Genomic DNA, 16,313 nt, shown 5'->3' with positions numbered 1-16,313 from the left:
TGATGCCTGCTGCCTTTCTACAGCAACTCCCAGGGCCGTGCCCCCGGCTACCGCTGCCCTCCGCCTCTCACCTCCTGCTGCCTTCTGGGCATGTCCTCTGTCCTGTTGTCTCAGGCCTGACGTGTTGGAGAGCAAACCTCATCTAAGCACAACGATTGGCAGCAGCCCTCTTAATGGTCTCCCCGCAAACTGCTCATCCCTCCAGCCTTGCTTTCTCCTCTTCTCTATGGCTAGACTGGTTTTCCAAAGTGTAATTCTGATCTTACGGCTCCTCTGCTCGAAACCTTCTCGCTGTCTATGTAATAGAGTCTGTAGACCTTAGCCTATGTTTCAAGGCCACCACAGTTTAGGTCTGACCCGCATTTCCAACACAGGTCCTGGAATCCAAAGTGAATTCAAACCCTCACTCTCCATTTACCTGATGTATAACCTCGAGGCAGTTAATGTAAACTCTCTGGTCTCTGTTTATATTAAAGGCATCCATATTCTGCCCCTCTCAGGAAGCCCTAAAATGTTAGGTATCCCCATGCTGGTCTTACTTCCAATTCTGTCCTTGCTAAATTACAAATCTATGTTCATGGTTTATTACCAGTCCTGGTTCCAATCAAGGTAAAGACAATCTGTGCTCTGGAAATTCTACCTGTATCCTCAGCCATAAGTCATAGCTGTTTTCAGGGTCTCTGCGGTATGACCCATGGTTCGCTAGCAAGAGAGTAAAATGAAGTGACAATGTAATCATATATACAGTCCTCCAGGTGGATGGCTAGCTCTATTCTGCAGCAGTCACTGGGCTGTGAGGAGCCATGGGTGGAGTTAGGGAAGGATGACTGGTTCCCTTTTCTCCAGAAGTTCAAACACTGACAGGTAGCTGGAAATTCTGGGGGTAAAGGCTACAGCCAAAAGTCTGGCTGCCTCATAGCATTGATTTCAAACCGGAGTCGACCTCTCATCTCTGTCACTGTCCGGATGTGTGTATTGGAGCAAATCCCTTCTCTCCTCAAGTCATTGTCTCCCCATCTGTAAAACGGGCAGCAGGGAGGGGATACCCACCTTAAGGGCTGTTGTGAAGGTTAGTAGTGTGATGCATACAGTGTGCCTAGCTCAGCGCTTGCACTTAAGAGATTTTCCAGCATCATGATGACTGTGAACTGAGCTCTGGGTAATGTAAGAAGTAGCCTACGGTATTGTACGTTTTCCTAAAGCCAACATGAATTTAACACCTGGAGGTACTAGACTTTGTCTTACAGGCAGTAAGCTTGTAGCTTTGCCCCGGAGGAGCTGGTGCTTGCCAGGAGAGTCACAGGGAAGCAGTGCCAGTGGGCTGCACGATGAGCGGGTTAGCAAGTGTGTAAACACGGTTCTCTGGAAAGACAGGCTTTCCCACCAACTGCATTTTCTAAGCACACTCCAGGTATCAGACACTGTTCTAGGTGCTGAAGGATCAAAAATGAATATGATCCCTGTTTTTAAGCAATTCCTAATCTGACAGGAAAAGATAGCCAAGTATTCAACAGCTAGAATCCATTATAAGAGCCCACACTACACGAGTGCAAGGGGGCGTGTGGTCAGATTCACCCGGAGACAGAGAGGAACGGTTTCTGGAGGTAAACCTGAGCTGAGTCTTGACGCATGTGAAGCCCCTGGCAAAAATGAGAGGACTGGGGGAGAGCTTTCTGGGTGGGTCCAGAAGCCTGCAGCACCACACGGTGTCAGGGAGGGATCATGTGCCATCACGGGGAGGCAGGTGCAGATGGGAAGCCATGGTGGATCAGCTTGCAGGTGTCCCAGAGGAGCCGCCCACGCCAGCGAGCTCTTGAGCCCGTCCTTCAGGCAGTGGGAAATGGGAAAGAATTTAAGCCCATCCTCAGTTACACCCAAAGCCTAGATAATCTTACAAAGTCTGCCTGAGAGCTTCCTCTCTGTTTTCAAATCCTTGTGAAAAGAAAAAACTACCATCTGGTCCTGCAGAAAACCAAAAGCTGCAAGGGGAAAGCGTCGTGGGCAGACTGACAATGCCCAGAGCAGACTTGGCCGCGCACAATGAGACTCACACACACAGTGTTGCTTGAACTTGTCCTTGGCATTAGGACACCTCGGGGAAACCACCCAGCGGACTCATTCTCCTCTGTCCCTGCCTCTTCCTCTTCTTTCACACCCTAGTTTCTTCCTTTGCTTTGCTGCCATTTTTTTTTAATAGCCCAGCTAATTGCTGGAAACTTGCCCTGTTTCAAGTCTGGAAAGTCAAAAGGAAACCACTCAAACAGAGCTCTAAGTGTGAGTCTAAGGACGTAACTCTCCTCTTTCCTCTGCCCCTGCCCCTTGGGGTATTGGGGTGATCATTTGGAGGTGCCGTTGATCTCAGGGCACCCGAGGATGTACACACTTTGTATCTGCCCGCCCCCTCCGAAGCCTGCTCCCGGGGGAGCCCAGGCTGCCTGCTTGTCCTGTGGCCTGGATGGTCCAGACCCGGAGAAGTGGAGGAAGGCGTGGCTCGGCTCAGCCAAGCGTCCCCATCTGACCTCTTGATCTTTTTCTGTCCCCAGAGGAAAGGTGGAGCTTTCCTGCCCACAGAACTTAATTTCCTTTTCCCGTTCTTTACAACACTGCATTCCTGTCCTACCTCCTGGAGAGACTGGGACTTGGTATTTCACGTGGACAGCCCTCCATGAAATCCCTTTTTTCTCAAAACCAAGGGCTTTGATGGGCCTCCAAGGAGAAGCACAGGTTGAAAAGCTAGAGGTCGTCCCCCTCCTCTGCTGGTACCATGTCTCGGTGTATTCCTCACTCCCTTGCCTCCTCCAGGGTGAGGCTTAGATCCTGGCAGGACTCCAGGGAGCCTGCCACAGTGGGAGCATCTCTGTCACCCGCCTTCTCCCTGACCAGACCCAGGGAGCCCCTCCCTCTTCCAACCACTTTCAGACAAAGGGAGCACAGGCCACCTGAGTGTCAAACTGCTCCAGCAATGGCTGTCCACAGGGACCAGGCGACACAACCTGGAAGTGGGGCGAGTCATGCCCAGTGGGACTTACTTGAATCAAAAACAGAAAGGAGACCCCAGGAAGCAGGCAAATATCCTCTTCCTCCCTCCTACCAATCATCCCCAAACTCAACTGTTGGGTATGTCCTTCTAGAGACATCCATGTCAGCAAGAAACAGGCTGTGTTTTACCATGAAGCTGTGACCAACTCATTAACCAGTATTGACTTTCCTCCTTCCCTGCCTTGATTGTCTTCTTTCCTCATTTTTATGACCCTGCCATTGCACCTCCCAAAGAAGATTAGCAGGTAAGTTTTGCCCCAGACTGTTTTCTAGGGAGTGTACTACCAGCAGCCCACTGACCTCTCTCGACCCATTAATTTGGTTGCTTTGTTCCTGGATTGGTCTGGGCAGGTTTTTATCCGCCTCTGTCCAACACACTCTAAAACCCCAAAAGAAGGGCATTGCTTATTTCTTCCGTGGAGAAGTTCAGATCTACAGATCTCCAGAAAACATTTAGTCAGGAGGAGAGCCATCCAGCACAGCACTATTATCAAGAGTGGGGGCGAGAGGGAGATAGAAATCATCTAAACTTCCGAAAAACAGAGAGTGATTTTTTAAATGGTACATTTTTACAATAAAACACTAGACAGACATTGAAAATTATGTTACAGGCATATTTATTGACAAATAAACTTATTCATGATGTGTCAATTGAAAAAAATCTAAGTACAGTGTGATCTCACTCTTGTAAGAAACAAAAATACATATATCTCCGATTTTTAAAATTTGGGGTTATGTGCCAAATGCAAACAGAAATTGTCAGTTGAGGGTAAGATTAAGAGTGAGTTATCCATTATTCTTTATATGTAACAGTATATTTAATTTTTTCCTCTAAGAAATACATATTGTGTTTTTTTTTTTAATTTGAAAGGAAAAATGTGTCTTGGGCCTGTTGCTCAAAAATGCCTGTTCCTCAGAAATGCACATTCTGCAGTAATAGCTGTAACTTAGAAGAAAAATGCGATGAAGACCCCAGAGAGCCTCCAGAAGACTAATGATAACAGGTAAGTTTTCATACTCTTTTATGTTTGGTTAATTAAGAGGATATGGTTCATAATTGCTCCAATGACATACATGTGTTGAAGTATAAAGATACTGTCTATATCTCTCACAAGGGAAAGGGTATAGTATTGTTATTATAACTGTCTTCTCTGAGGCAGCTTGTAAAGTACACCCATGTATTTCATTACTTTATTATAGTCAATCATTGTATTATTCTTTAAAACATCTGTTGCTCCTTAAATGCTTTTTTTGTATGCATTTTAGTTCTTGAGAATTTTTTTTTAAGATTTATTTATTTATTTGAGAGCAAGAGAGTGCACCCACACAGGGGAGCGGCAGAGAGAAACTCAAGCAGACTCCATGCTGAGGGAGCCTGACCTGGAGCTTGTTCCCAGGATCCTGACATCACTCCCCGAGCCGAAACCAAGAGTTGGAGGCTTAACCACTGTGCCACCCAGGTGCCCCTAGTTCTTGAGAATTTTTAAGAATGAGCCATTGCATTTGCACAGGGTGGGGCAAATGGTGGGCAGTCCATATAGTACACCAAGCTTTGTCCCTTTTTCAGAAACTATGCTGGGTCCCGGGGAATCTGAAGTTAAAGACACGTACTCTTCCCTCCCTGAGCTCGTAGGGGCCAAGGACCAATGAAATGACATCTGTGGTTGGCTATAGCAGGGATGCTGTGGCCGAGCTCTATGGGCCACAGAAGAACCTGCCATCCAGACCAAGGACTGGCGTGGTCAGGAGACACTTTCCCAGAGTAGGTGGCATCTGAGCTGTATGTTGAAGGATGTATGGAAATGAGCCAAAGAAAAGGAGAAAGGCATCCCAAGCATAAGCTAGAAGTAGAAGAGAGCAGACCCAGAGACTAGAAAATGAAATCTGTTCATCATTGCTGTCGAGAACTATCTGCAGTGATGGAAAATGTCTGTATCTGTGCTGTCCAAAATGGTAGCCACAGCGACATGTGGTTATCGAGCAAGCAAAGAACTGAATTTTAGTTTTATGTCTTTTTTTAAATTTAAATTTAGCCACATGTGATTAGTGGCTAGTGTATTTTTTTTAACACAACTTTATTGAAATATGATTTGATGTGATTTGATGCGGGGTCTGGGAGTGAATGGTCAAGAAAGAATTCTTGAGGCATTTTCAGTAAAAAAAAGGTGTTTTTTTTAAAACATGGGGATAGGACCCATGGGCAGAAAGACCTGCACAGGGTCTTTTGGTTTTGTTTTGTTTTTATTTTTTATTTTTTTTTAAAGAATTTATTTATTTATTTGACAGAGATAGAGACAGCCAGCGAGAGAGGGAACACAAGCAGGGGGAGTGGGAGAGGAAGAAGCAGGCTCATAGCGGAGGAGCCCGATGTGGGGCTCGATCCCATAACACCGGGATCACGCCCTGAGCTGAAGGCAGATGCTTAACCGCTGTGCCACCCAGGCGCCCCTGTTTTGTTTTTAAAGATTTTATTTATTTATTTGAGAGAGAGAGAGTGAGAGAAAAAGCACGAGCCTGGGGAGAGAGAAGCAGACTCCCCGCTGAGCAGGGAGCCCGATGGGGACTCAATGCGGGGCTCAATCCCAGGAATCTGGGATCATGACCCAAACCAGAGGCAGACACCCAACCAACTGAGCCACCCAGGCACCCCTGCATTGGGGTTTTGAGGAGCTATTGGTTTTATACTTTAAAGTTGGGGGGCTAGGAACAAAGAAGTTTCCAGAAACGATTTCCATATGTTAAGGAAGACTTACAGGATGCTGAAGGTCTGGCTATTGTCAAGCAAAGGTTGCTTTTTGCTTTTAGCAAAGCATTAACGCTAAGACAGTTGGGATTTCCTGGAGAAAAGTCATACTCTGCCTGTCTCGAGTATTTGTCGATGGGCTGCAAGTTGTAAGGAAATTTAATTTTGTCTTCATCTCCTTTTGCCTTGTTCTCCACATCATGATCGCAATACAAAAAACTGTGGTGAGGGGCGCCTGGGTGGCACAGCGGTTAGGCGTCTGCCTTCGGCTCAGGGCGTGATCCCGGCGTTCTGGGATCGAGCCCCACATCGGGCTCCTCTGCTATGAGCCTGCTTCTTCCTCTCCCACTCCCCCTGCTTGCGTTCCCTCTCTCGCTGGCTGTCTCTATGTCTGCCAAATAAATAAATAAAATCTTTAAAAAAAAAAAACAAAACTGTGATGAATCGATGTATTCGATTTGATGAGTTTGGTGAAAAGTACACACCTGGGAAATCATCACCTCCATCACCTCTTTATTTATTATTATTCTGTGTGTGTGTGTGTGATAAGAACAGTTAATGAAAGAGCTGCCCTTGCTACTGTATTGAACAGCACAGCGGCAGGTGAGGTCTGCTGTTACATCCTCATTTTTTCTGGTAAGTTTCATTTTCATTCTAAAGGTGGAAAGGAGGGCACGTGGGTGGCTCAGTCTGTTAAGCGTCTGCCTTTGGCTCAGGTCATGATCCTGGGGTCCTGGGATCGAGCACCGCATCGGCTCCCTGCTCCGTGGGGGGCCTGCTTCTCCCTCTCCCTCTCCCTCTGCCTGCTGCTCCCCCTGCTTGTGCTCTCTCTGTCAAATAAAGAAATAAAATCTTTAAAATAAATAAACGTGGAAAGGAGTCCCTGCAAAATTTCAAAACAGAGTAATTACATGAGTAGGCTTAGGGAAAAAAAGATTACTTGTAAATTAGGAAGCAAGGTAATTTGGCCAGTTTTTAGCATGCCTTCATTTTCCATGACCTTCGTAAAGAAGGTGACAAAAAGGAAGCATGTAAAACAAACATCGCCATAAAATTCAACTTTGGAAATGGTCTGACTGTGGAAAAGACCAATTAGCTACCTACAAACCAATCAGTAAAAGATAACCCTCACAGAAGGAACTTGAGTAGATGGTGTGAATGGACCATTCCCCAGAGCCCGCATACAAATGGCCAATTACATGCATAAAACAGGGTTCACCTCACTAGTATCCAAAGTCATTGCAACGAAAATGAAATTCCCATTTTCAACAACCAAATTAGTAAAAGTTTTATTTTGAAGACCATATGTTGTTGAAGATGGAGAGTCACTCTCTTAACTGTCTTTAAGAGAATAAATGTATACATCCATACGTTCCAGAGGCCAGTTTGGCAGTATTTTTAGCAAAAGACTTGAAAATGTTTAATCCCCGTCAGCCAGCTATTCTGTTTCTGGGAATTTGCCATAAAGAAGTGGTTAGGGATTCTTGAAAAGATTTATGCCCAACACTGTCCATGTGTGGGTTACATATAACGGTGAAAACAGCACAACAATCTAATTGAGGTTCTCAATAGATTTATTACATAAATTATGATATATCTAACGACTGAGAGCCACATAGACATTAAATGTCCTGTTGCATATGGATATTTAACTGCAAGGGCAAAATGTGTGGGACATATTTTTTAGTGGAAAAAAATCAAATCCCTATGAGAATGTAAGCTTTCAGAATGTAATATTTGGTTGAATATTAAAAAATTGTAAAATAATACTGAAGGATATTTACCAAAATGTTAATGGTATTTATCACTTAGTAGTGATTTGTCACTTAGTAATGGTATTTATCACTTAGGTGATTTTTATTTTCTTCTTTGTTTCTCTATTTTATAATTTTCTACAGTGAAAATCTGTGACATTTAAAATAGAAAAGCATTTATTCAATTTTTTTTAAGATTTTATTTACTTATTTGAGAGAGAGAGAGAGAGAGAGAGAGCCAGCGAGAGAGGGAACACAAGCAGGGGGAGTGGGAGAGGAAGAAGCAGGCTCATAGGGGAGGAGCCTGATGTGGGGCTCGATCCCAGGACCCTGGGATCACGCCCTAAGCCGAAGGCAGATGCTTAAACACTGAGCCACCTAGGCGCCCCGAAAAGCATTTTTTTTAAATCGAGGTTGTTAATTATGTAGGTAGTGTTCAATTAAAACAGAAGTAATTTAAAATATGTAATTGCCACACATCTGTTGTACTAGATAAAATCATTAAAGTGATGGTAGGCATTTCCCAGTCTAGACTTGTGGACAACAGAGCTTTTAAGGAGGCAAAGTGACTTTGGAGTCCTTTCCAGAAACTCTTCCCTGCTGTTGGGAGCAGCAGAAGTGCTTTAATTAATCAAGATAAAATGTTTCAACCAGAGATAATTATGTATATGAAGATGATTTTGCAGCCAGATATGTGGATGGTTTATATAAATAGAAGAGATTTTTCCCCTTGTTAGGTTGTTCCCAATATTTTAACCCTGATGTATCTGGAAAAGAAGAGGACAGTGGCAAGGAAAGCTTCCACCAGAGACTAAACAACCAGAAACCTCAGCTGATCAGAAATTCTTCTGCCTCTGACTTTTAGGAGAGAATGAAAAATCTCAAGAAAGTGACTGTAAATTAAGAATTTCTCATAGCCAACTTTCAGGATATTTCTCAAGGCTTTGACAATTCAGACTAGTCTCCAGACTCTCTCTACATCAGTATTTGTCATTATATCTGATGAAAATAATTCCTAACGGTGAATCTGAAATTCCAGAAGGATTTTTATTATCAACTGAAACAGATTAAATTATGTTCTGTATACTCTACTTACTACACAGAAGGAAGGGAGGGAAGGAGGGAAGGAGGAAGGAAGGAGGAAAAAGAGGGAGGGAGGGTAACTTATATATAGACTGGGAATACTGGACCCCACCCAAGGGCTCACAAGTCCGCATCAGAGAACTGGCTTCCAAGGGCTTGGCACATCTCTGTGTAGTCTGGACAGATGTTTAGTATCCTACTCTGCCCGGTAATTCCCTGGAGGAATATGAGTCCTGCCACCTCCCTTCTCCTCTAGCTCATCTTGGAGGTTCATAGATTTCTCCGTGAATAAGGGTGATGCCTGTGCATCAGAGGTGAACTTCATCACTGAGGGCCAGGTAGGAGGTGGGGGAGGTCCGGAAATGGTAGGGAGACCTGGTAGTTCTGTCCTTAGGAAGGGGATTGGGTCCTGCTCTTTGTGTCTTTATACTGTATCATAAGCGCCACACTTCTCCTTATTGTCTGTGTATATATTAATTTTCTTGTTTATGATATTTTCCCATGCCAGGGCTTATTTATATTTTTTTCAACGTTAAATTAAATTGATTTGGGAGGGGCACCTGGGTGGCTCCATCAGTTAAGCATCTGACTCTAGATATCAGCTCAGGTCTGGATCTCAGGGTCATGAATTCAAACCTGTGTTGAGCTCCACACTGGCATGGAGCCTACTTTAAAAAAAAAAAAGAAAAAAAAATATATGGATGGATATATTTATTTATTTATTTTGGGGACACCTAGGTGGCTCAGTCAGTTAAGCATCCTACTCTTGATTTCAGCTCAGATCATGATCTCAGGGTCACGAGATCGAGCCTTGTATTGGGCTCTGTGCTGGGCATGGAGCCCACTTAAGAGTCTCTCTCTCCCTCTCCCTCTGCCCCTCCCCCACCCCCACCCCCAGACATGCACACTCGCTCACTCGCTCGCGCTCTCTCTCTCTAAAAAAAAAAAAAAGCTGATAAGACTGATGACGTGCCACTCTTTTAAAAATAATTTAAAATGATTTGTGTAATTTTTCTTCAAAAAAGAAAACCCATTTTGTCTTTCCCATTCCTCCCTTCCCATCAGTCAAGCCTCAATCCCTTCTTCCACGTCGCAGCAGGAGCCTTTCCCTGCTCCTATCTCCCTCGGTTCCCTCCTGGGATCCGCTGAGGAACCGTCCAGGCAACTCTACTCACATACTTCACTCCCAGTTGTGTTTATTGACAGGACTGATTTCTGTTTTGACATTCGGGAACTTCATTAATTCGCAATGACTTCTTCATCTCTCTGGTTCTGGCAGATCCTTAGGGGAAGAAAAGGCCATCTTCCACTTGTAAAGTGACTTGGGTGGGTAATGAGGTGCAGGCCTAGAAGAAGAGATAGAGGTTTGTCAGTGACAGACAAGGGCAACTAGAGGTCCCAGGAGACTCTCCTGCCGGTTACTATTATGGGACCACACCTGTGTGGGGTAGGACTGGGTATTTTGTGGGTCTCAGTATGTAAGACCTGTATGAGAGGCCTGTGAAGAAACAGACCTACTTATTTTATTTTTAAGTGTATTTTGAACCTCTGTGATGAATAGACGCTGAGACAGAGGCAGTGTAAATGAATGAGCAATTTCACATTTTTGAGAGCTCACTTAGTAAGTCTAATCCTGCCCCAGGGGCAGCAGGACTCATCTGTTGCCCCCTCTCCCTTTTCCTGTGGCTATAATTAGATACCTCGGAGAATTCAAACGTACAGTGTATAATATTAATTTAAGCTCCAGGAAAGCCGAACCTGTCTGTATCCCCAAGGCCTAGTGCTTAGCACATAGTTGATGTTCAATGATTATTTGTTGAATGGGATGAATGAGTGAATGTGAATAATTTATGTGATCACTCCTACCTTTTATTGTGTCAGTAGTTGCTCACCTAGGACATTGTTTCCAAATCATGCCATTGATCTCTGCCTTTGTCCGAGGAAATGACTAGGATCTCCTCGTGGATGAATAATTTAGCCTTAGAGCACGGCCCCTGAGGGTAGTGCTCTTAAGCCGGCCTTCTGCCTGATGGGGCCGCCCGCTCTGCGCAGCGCCCTCTGTCGGTACGGGCCGGCAGGTGCGGTTCTGCGCCGTTCTCCGAGCCCAGTCCCAGGCGCAGCGTCTCAGTCAGGCAAAGGGAGGGCAAGGGAGCTGGGGGTGCTCCGGCTCCAGATCCCCGGCTCCAGATTCCTTTCTGAAGCTGAGGAAAAGCCAGCTCTGCAGGGTGGAAGGCAAACCTCCCTGTGGAGGCTAAGGAGCCTCACCACCTCCCCAGCCTCTTAAACGAGGTGCCTTCTAGGATGGTGTACCCTCTCCGCTCACTCCTGCACCCCAAATAAGGGAAACGCAGCATGCTGTCATTCTTTCTTCTCCCAAATAAGGTAAACCCGAGTGTGACCTCATCCCCTGACTCTCAAGTAAAGAAAGCTCATCAATGACTTCAACTCCTTTTCCCCAAAAAGTCAAGCTCAAGCATGCATGACCTCCCCTCACATCCAGCAGGGTCAGGCATGATGTCACTCCCACCCCCACGCCTCTCTTCCACCCTCCTGGCGGCTGACACATTTCCACCCCGACCACGGCCTCTTAGAAGTGGCTCTGCCCAGCGGTGTGGGCGTCTGGCTGGAGGCTGCTTCCTGCCAGCCACGGGGCAAGCCCACCAGTCTGAGAGGCAGCTCCCAGTCAGCGAGGAGTCACATCGCCGTGACTCAGCGCCTGCGGCAGAGAATTTTACTCCAGGCTCAACATTAAATACGGTGCTTTGAGGCAAGTCTGGAGGGCAACTGGAGCCAATTTAGACTGAGAAACTGAAAAGCAAAAGGGGAAATCCAGGGTTGAGAAATTCCTAGAAAAGAAATCACAACCTTGGCCTGGAGGAGAAAGTTGCTTGAGTTGACAGGGCTACTAAGTGGAGAAGGCCTCAGATCTGCCACAGCTCACAGGCCGGCCAGCACTTAGGATCCTGGCCGTCTGTCCACGTTCCCTGTGTGTCCTTCTGACCTCCCGTGCAGGCTCCAGGGCCCGCCATTGATGAGGGACAATGGCAGGCCCCCGACAGACAGGGCAGCCCGGGTGTGCGTGGGGGACTCGGCATCTAGTGAACAATATTATTTGAATCTGCAGCCCAGATTTCATTCCTAAGAAAGAGGCAAGACAGGGCAGGAGTTAACGTTTGTAAGTAAAAAGTCTAGCCGCAAGTGGATAGTCTGGGAGGCTGTGCATGTGTGGGGGCAGGGGGCGTATGGGAACTTGCTGCGCTTTCTGCTCGGTTTTGCAGTGAACCTAAAACTGCTCTGACAAGTAAATCCACTTTTTTTTTAAAATATTTTATTTTTTATTTGACAGAGAGAGAGACAGCCAGCGAGAGAGGGAACACAAGCAGGGGGAGTGGGAGAGGAAGAAGCAGGCTCCCAGCAGAGGAGCCTGATGCGGGGCTCGATCCCAGAACGCCGGGATCACGCCCTGAGCCAAAGGCAGACGCTTAACGACTGAGCCACCCAGGCGCCCCAAAAGTAAATCCACTTTTAAAAATTGGCTGCAACTTCTTTTTTAAGTCTATTGCATGGCCACAGAACCCTGCCTAGCATCATGCTGAGGTTAATCCTCGCTCAAGAGGGAGACCGGGTCAGCAGGCCGACTAAGGCATTGCGATGATAGGATCCATAGGAAATGTAGCTCTTCCTCTGTCTCACACCTTTGGCATATCCCTATCCTTCGGGTTACAGGTCCTCAGCTGTGTACCATTGCTTTGCATTCTACAGCTAGGAAGAAAGCCATAGCAAATACTTCTGGGAGAGATAGACTCTAACATATGAATAATCTTATAAGAGATCTATTTTTGCAAAGAAGCTTTTCTAAGCCTCAGTTTCTTCACCTGTAAAATGAAGATAACAATATTAAGTGTCCTACAGAGATGTCATACAGATCAGCCTTCAGGAAGTCTTCACCATCTGCCCTATTTAAAGAGCCACAGCCCACCCTCCTGGACCCTCGCCAGTACTTCCTAGCACCCTTCCTCATTTTCTTTTTCTACAAAACATTTACCGTCTTCTCCATGTCATATATTTTACTTTTAAAATTCTCTTTATCTCCCTCTGGAATGTAAATCCCATGAGAGTAGGGATTTTCCTCTGTTTTATTCTAAACCCCCAGCATCTGGAACATTTTCTAACATATTATAGTCCTCAGGAAATAGCTATTGGATGAACGATTCCTGTAAAGGGCCCGGCACTACGGTTATCCATGCCAAGTGTGTGATACACATTGGTTATGTTTATTTGCATTATTCCATGCTGCAAGGTTCTAAGAGTAAAGAATGAAGAAGTTCCTGAGAGGAGAGGAAGGGATGCAGACAAGAGAGAATTAGTGAGGACCCAGGAAAACAATAACGCGTGTGGCATCGTGTTGCTGCTGTGGGTTGGGCCTACGGATGTGGGTGCGTGAATGGCTCCGTGCCAGGCCCCCCAAATAACTTGCAGTGCCACTATATAAGGATGGTTCATCATGTCTTCATCAGATGATATGTGCACCTTAGCCAACTGGTACACCTCTTTCTGATTCTTACAGCAGAATCTGGTGTGGGTCAATTGTACTTTTCATAGTCATTCCAATCACAAGCGTTAAAAACTTTCAGTATTTCATTTGATGCTTAAAAGGAAATATGAAGAATTGTCCTAAATAAGCTCCAATTAGCTGTGTCACAATAGCACCACCAGGAGGGTGCCGGGCCGTAAGAACCAAAGTAGAAGCTCAGAGGGGCATCAGAGCAAAAGGCTGAAGTGCTACAGCAGGCAGAGCTGAGCTGTGACAGGCAGCAGCGAAAAAATCATCCTAAGTGGATAGTAAGCTCTCCAGGCATCCTGATAAGGCGTGTTCCTGTTATGTGAGCTCACAGGCCATATATAGCCCAAATCAATCAACAGGCTGCCTTCCATCTTGATGGGAAGTTGGTGCTTTCAAAATGTACTTGCATTACCTCACTTCCTACAACACACACACACACACACACATACACACACACACACACCCAAATCCTTGTTTATCAAGCTCAGTTTTCTTATTGAAATGCTCTGCTGACTCTCAAAAGGGAAAGGAGGAATTCTTCAAAGTCATGATGAAGGTGTCATTGTCTTGATGCTTTGAAAGGACCGGTGTGAAATTATTTGTTTGGTTTCTTCATCTTAGCTCCTACTTTCGTCACATGGAGGTCCACTCAAGCTCCACTCAGGGTGGCCAGGAGCTGAGCTAGTTGTGGGCAGTCTGTGACGTCCAGTGGCTTCCCCAAGGGAGAAGAAGAGAAGTCCTGTGAGACAACTATAGGCAAGTGACTCAAGGGGCCCAGCCACACACCCAGTGCCTTTGTGCGAACTGTAAATAGTTGCTTCCTCTAGACCTGTGGATTGGAAGAGTTTCCATTTTTCAAGGCTGAAGCATCCCTGAGCCTGGTGAGAGAAGCAGGGCTATATTCTAGCCACTCCCATCCCCTCCCCTTGTTTGGACCTCTCTGTGCGGGACGAAAACAGCCTAACGTGGTAACTGGCTACGTGACTGGGGGTGTTGCTGGGCTAGATGAACATGAAGGACAAAATGCCTGACCCCTGCTACATACACCCCACAGATGAGACCTTTTTCCTTTGCAGCCAGAGTTCAGCCTGTTGTTGGATCTACTCTAGAAGATGCTAAACTCCTAGTCTTTCTCACACATGCTGCCTCCTAGCCACTAGCCAGCCCTGCTCGAGGCCTGTGATGGTATCAATACTCAAATTAGGTGGAACTAGGAAGAATGTCTTTCGTGGGTTTAAGGTTGAACAAGTAACTTAAAAAGCCAGTTGGAAAGGGACAATGTGGTGTTATGGAAAGGCCACAGGATATGGAATCAGCTGACCTGGAATGGTGGCTTGATAAGTGTTAACTTGGTGAGGCTGAACTACATTTCCCAGAATTCCCTTTCCTGCATGTTTCCCATTAGAGTGGCCACAAGAAATGTTCTTGGTTGAGATTTGAAGGGGACAGTGAAGCAATAGCCATTTCATAGATTGCACATGTTGCCACTAATCTGTGGCTCACCTCACTGGTTCCCCCAAACAAGTGTCTTTTATTGCTGGTCTTGCCTTCCCAGAGCACTCCATTGTGAAGCAATTGCTGGGGCTGACCCACCTCTCCCACCCCAACCCAAACTTCCTAGTTAAAATTACTCTTGCATTTTCCTCTGACAGCTAAATAAACCAAGCCCAGTCCCGTCAACTGACCTCCATCCCCTCCCAGGTGAAACAACAGCATTTTCTTAGGGTCTTTGAAGATGGGGCTTTTACACAAAGAAAGGTTGTGAGTAGAGCTTGTAGACAGTGGACCAGCTGGTAGGGGAGGTATTTTGAGGTGGTTTCCTCCAAATTGCAACATAACTGGCACCATATGCTCTATTTGGATTCACAATAAAGGTGATTACTTATAACCTTACTAGCAGAGGATATAAATACCTCAAAGAAGACCTCCACTGTTTAAAATCTTTTCCAGCCTTAGGGCTTGCTGGAATATGGGGCATTCAGACAAGGAGGCCTTTTACCACTCCCTCAGCTGTCTGCACCTTCAGTGGAGACGGCCACACATACACCCTTCCTAAGGTCACTTTCTGCCTTTCATCCTGCTGTGTTATCACCCTGTCTTCCATCTATCTTGTCAAAAGTGAACAAAGGGGTTTGAGCTACCCTGGGACAGCTTGACACAGAAAAGATGTCCTATCAAAATCCCAGAATGTCACGATGAACTAGTTTAGAACCAGTATGATGCTCCACAGTGACTCTTCCAAAGTCTGTCTCGGGGGAAAAAATATTGAACCTTTGACTCATTCACTGACAATGTGGGAAATTAAATGGGGGAAGAAAAAAAGAGAAAAAGGAAGGAAGCAATAAATGCCTTCCTTTTTGCCCATAGGTATCTGATTCAGGGCAGCGCAAGAATCCTGGACTGCAGTCAGCTACAGTCATGGGTGATTCCCTGAGTGAAGAGGCCAAACACTGGCAAAAACAAAAAACAGATTTGATCCACTGCGTTCCTACCCTAATGGATGCTGAGAAATCGACACTCCATAACCACCCACAAATTTCCTGGTACTGCTGCTGTCATTGCAAAATGCTGGCTCCTTCAAAGTATCATCTCTTGCCCCTGCCAGAGAAAGCCAGCCTTTAAAGAAACTGGATCCAAGGTCACTTACTTCCACATAGAGAGACTATTTCGTCAGCTGCCAAAATTCATTCTTCTAATGTACTCTTACCCAATAACTTAAGCCTGGTGTGCTGGGCAGAGTCCAACTTGGGTAATTCCATTCTCCCAACCAAATTCTCCCAAGGAGTTTGAACTGGACATAACATTATGCTTCACTTCCTCAGCTATCGTATTATTAATAAAAATAACACTTTTCATCCCCAAAGCATGATGGTCATATGAGGATAGAATTTCTAAAAAGGCATTATTCTTAAGAATTTAGTGATGAGGGGCGCCTGGGTGGCACAGCGGTTAAGCGTCTGCCTTCGGCTCAGGGCGTGATCCCAGCGTTATGGGATCGAGCCCCACATCAGGCTCCTCCACTATGAGCCTGCTTCTTCCTCTCCCACTCCCCCTGCTTGTGTTCCCTCTCTCACTGGCTGTCTCTATCGCTGTCGAATAAATAAATAAAATCTTTAAAAAAAAAAAAAAA

The 16,313-nt window shown here is 45.7% G+C and overlaps 2 long non-coding RNA genes across 2 annotated transcripts in view; both read left to right on the top strand.

Annotated features, from left to right (window-relative positions):
* The first annotated feature begins 1,034 nt into the window (after positions 1 to 1,034).
* LOC121099770 overlaps positions 1,035 to 16,313 on the top strand; it is a 29,682-nt gene continuing 14,403 nt past the window's right edge. Inside the window, exons 1-3 of the long non-coding RNA XR_005834117.1 lie at positions 1,035 to 2,274; positions 3,132 to 3,284; positions 3,911 to 4,043. This is a non-coding gene — a long non-coding RNA (uncharacterized LOC121099770). The remainder of the gene's footprint in view (positions 2,275 to 3,131; positions 3,285 to 3,910; positions 4,044 to 16,313) is intronic.
* On the top strand, positions 13,948 to 16,046 carry LOC121102064. The gene is made up of 2 exons (XR_005834118.1): positions 13,948 to 14,064; positions 15,551 to 16,046. It is a non-coding gene; the product is annotated as an uncharacterized LOC121102064 (long non-coding RNA).

This window comes from Ursus maritimus, unplaced genomic scaffold, assembly GCF_017311325.1.
Source record: "Ursus maritimus isolate PB19 unplaced genomic scaffold, ASM1731132v1 scaffold_12, whole genome shotgun sequence".
NCBI lineage: Eukaryota > Metazoa > Chordata > Mammalia > Carnivora > Ursidae > Ursus > Ursus maritimus.
The sequence above is the reverse complement of the archived record's forward strand: the minus strand, read 5'-3'. Positions and strand labels throughout refer to the sequence as shown.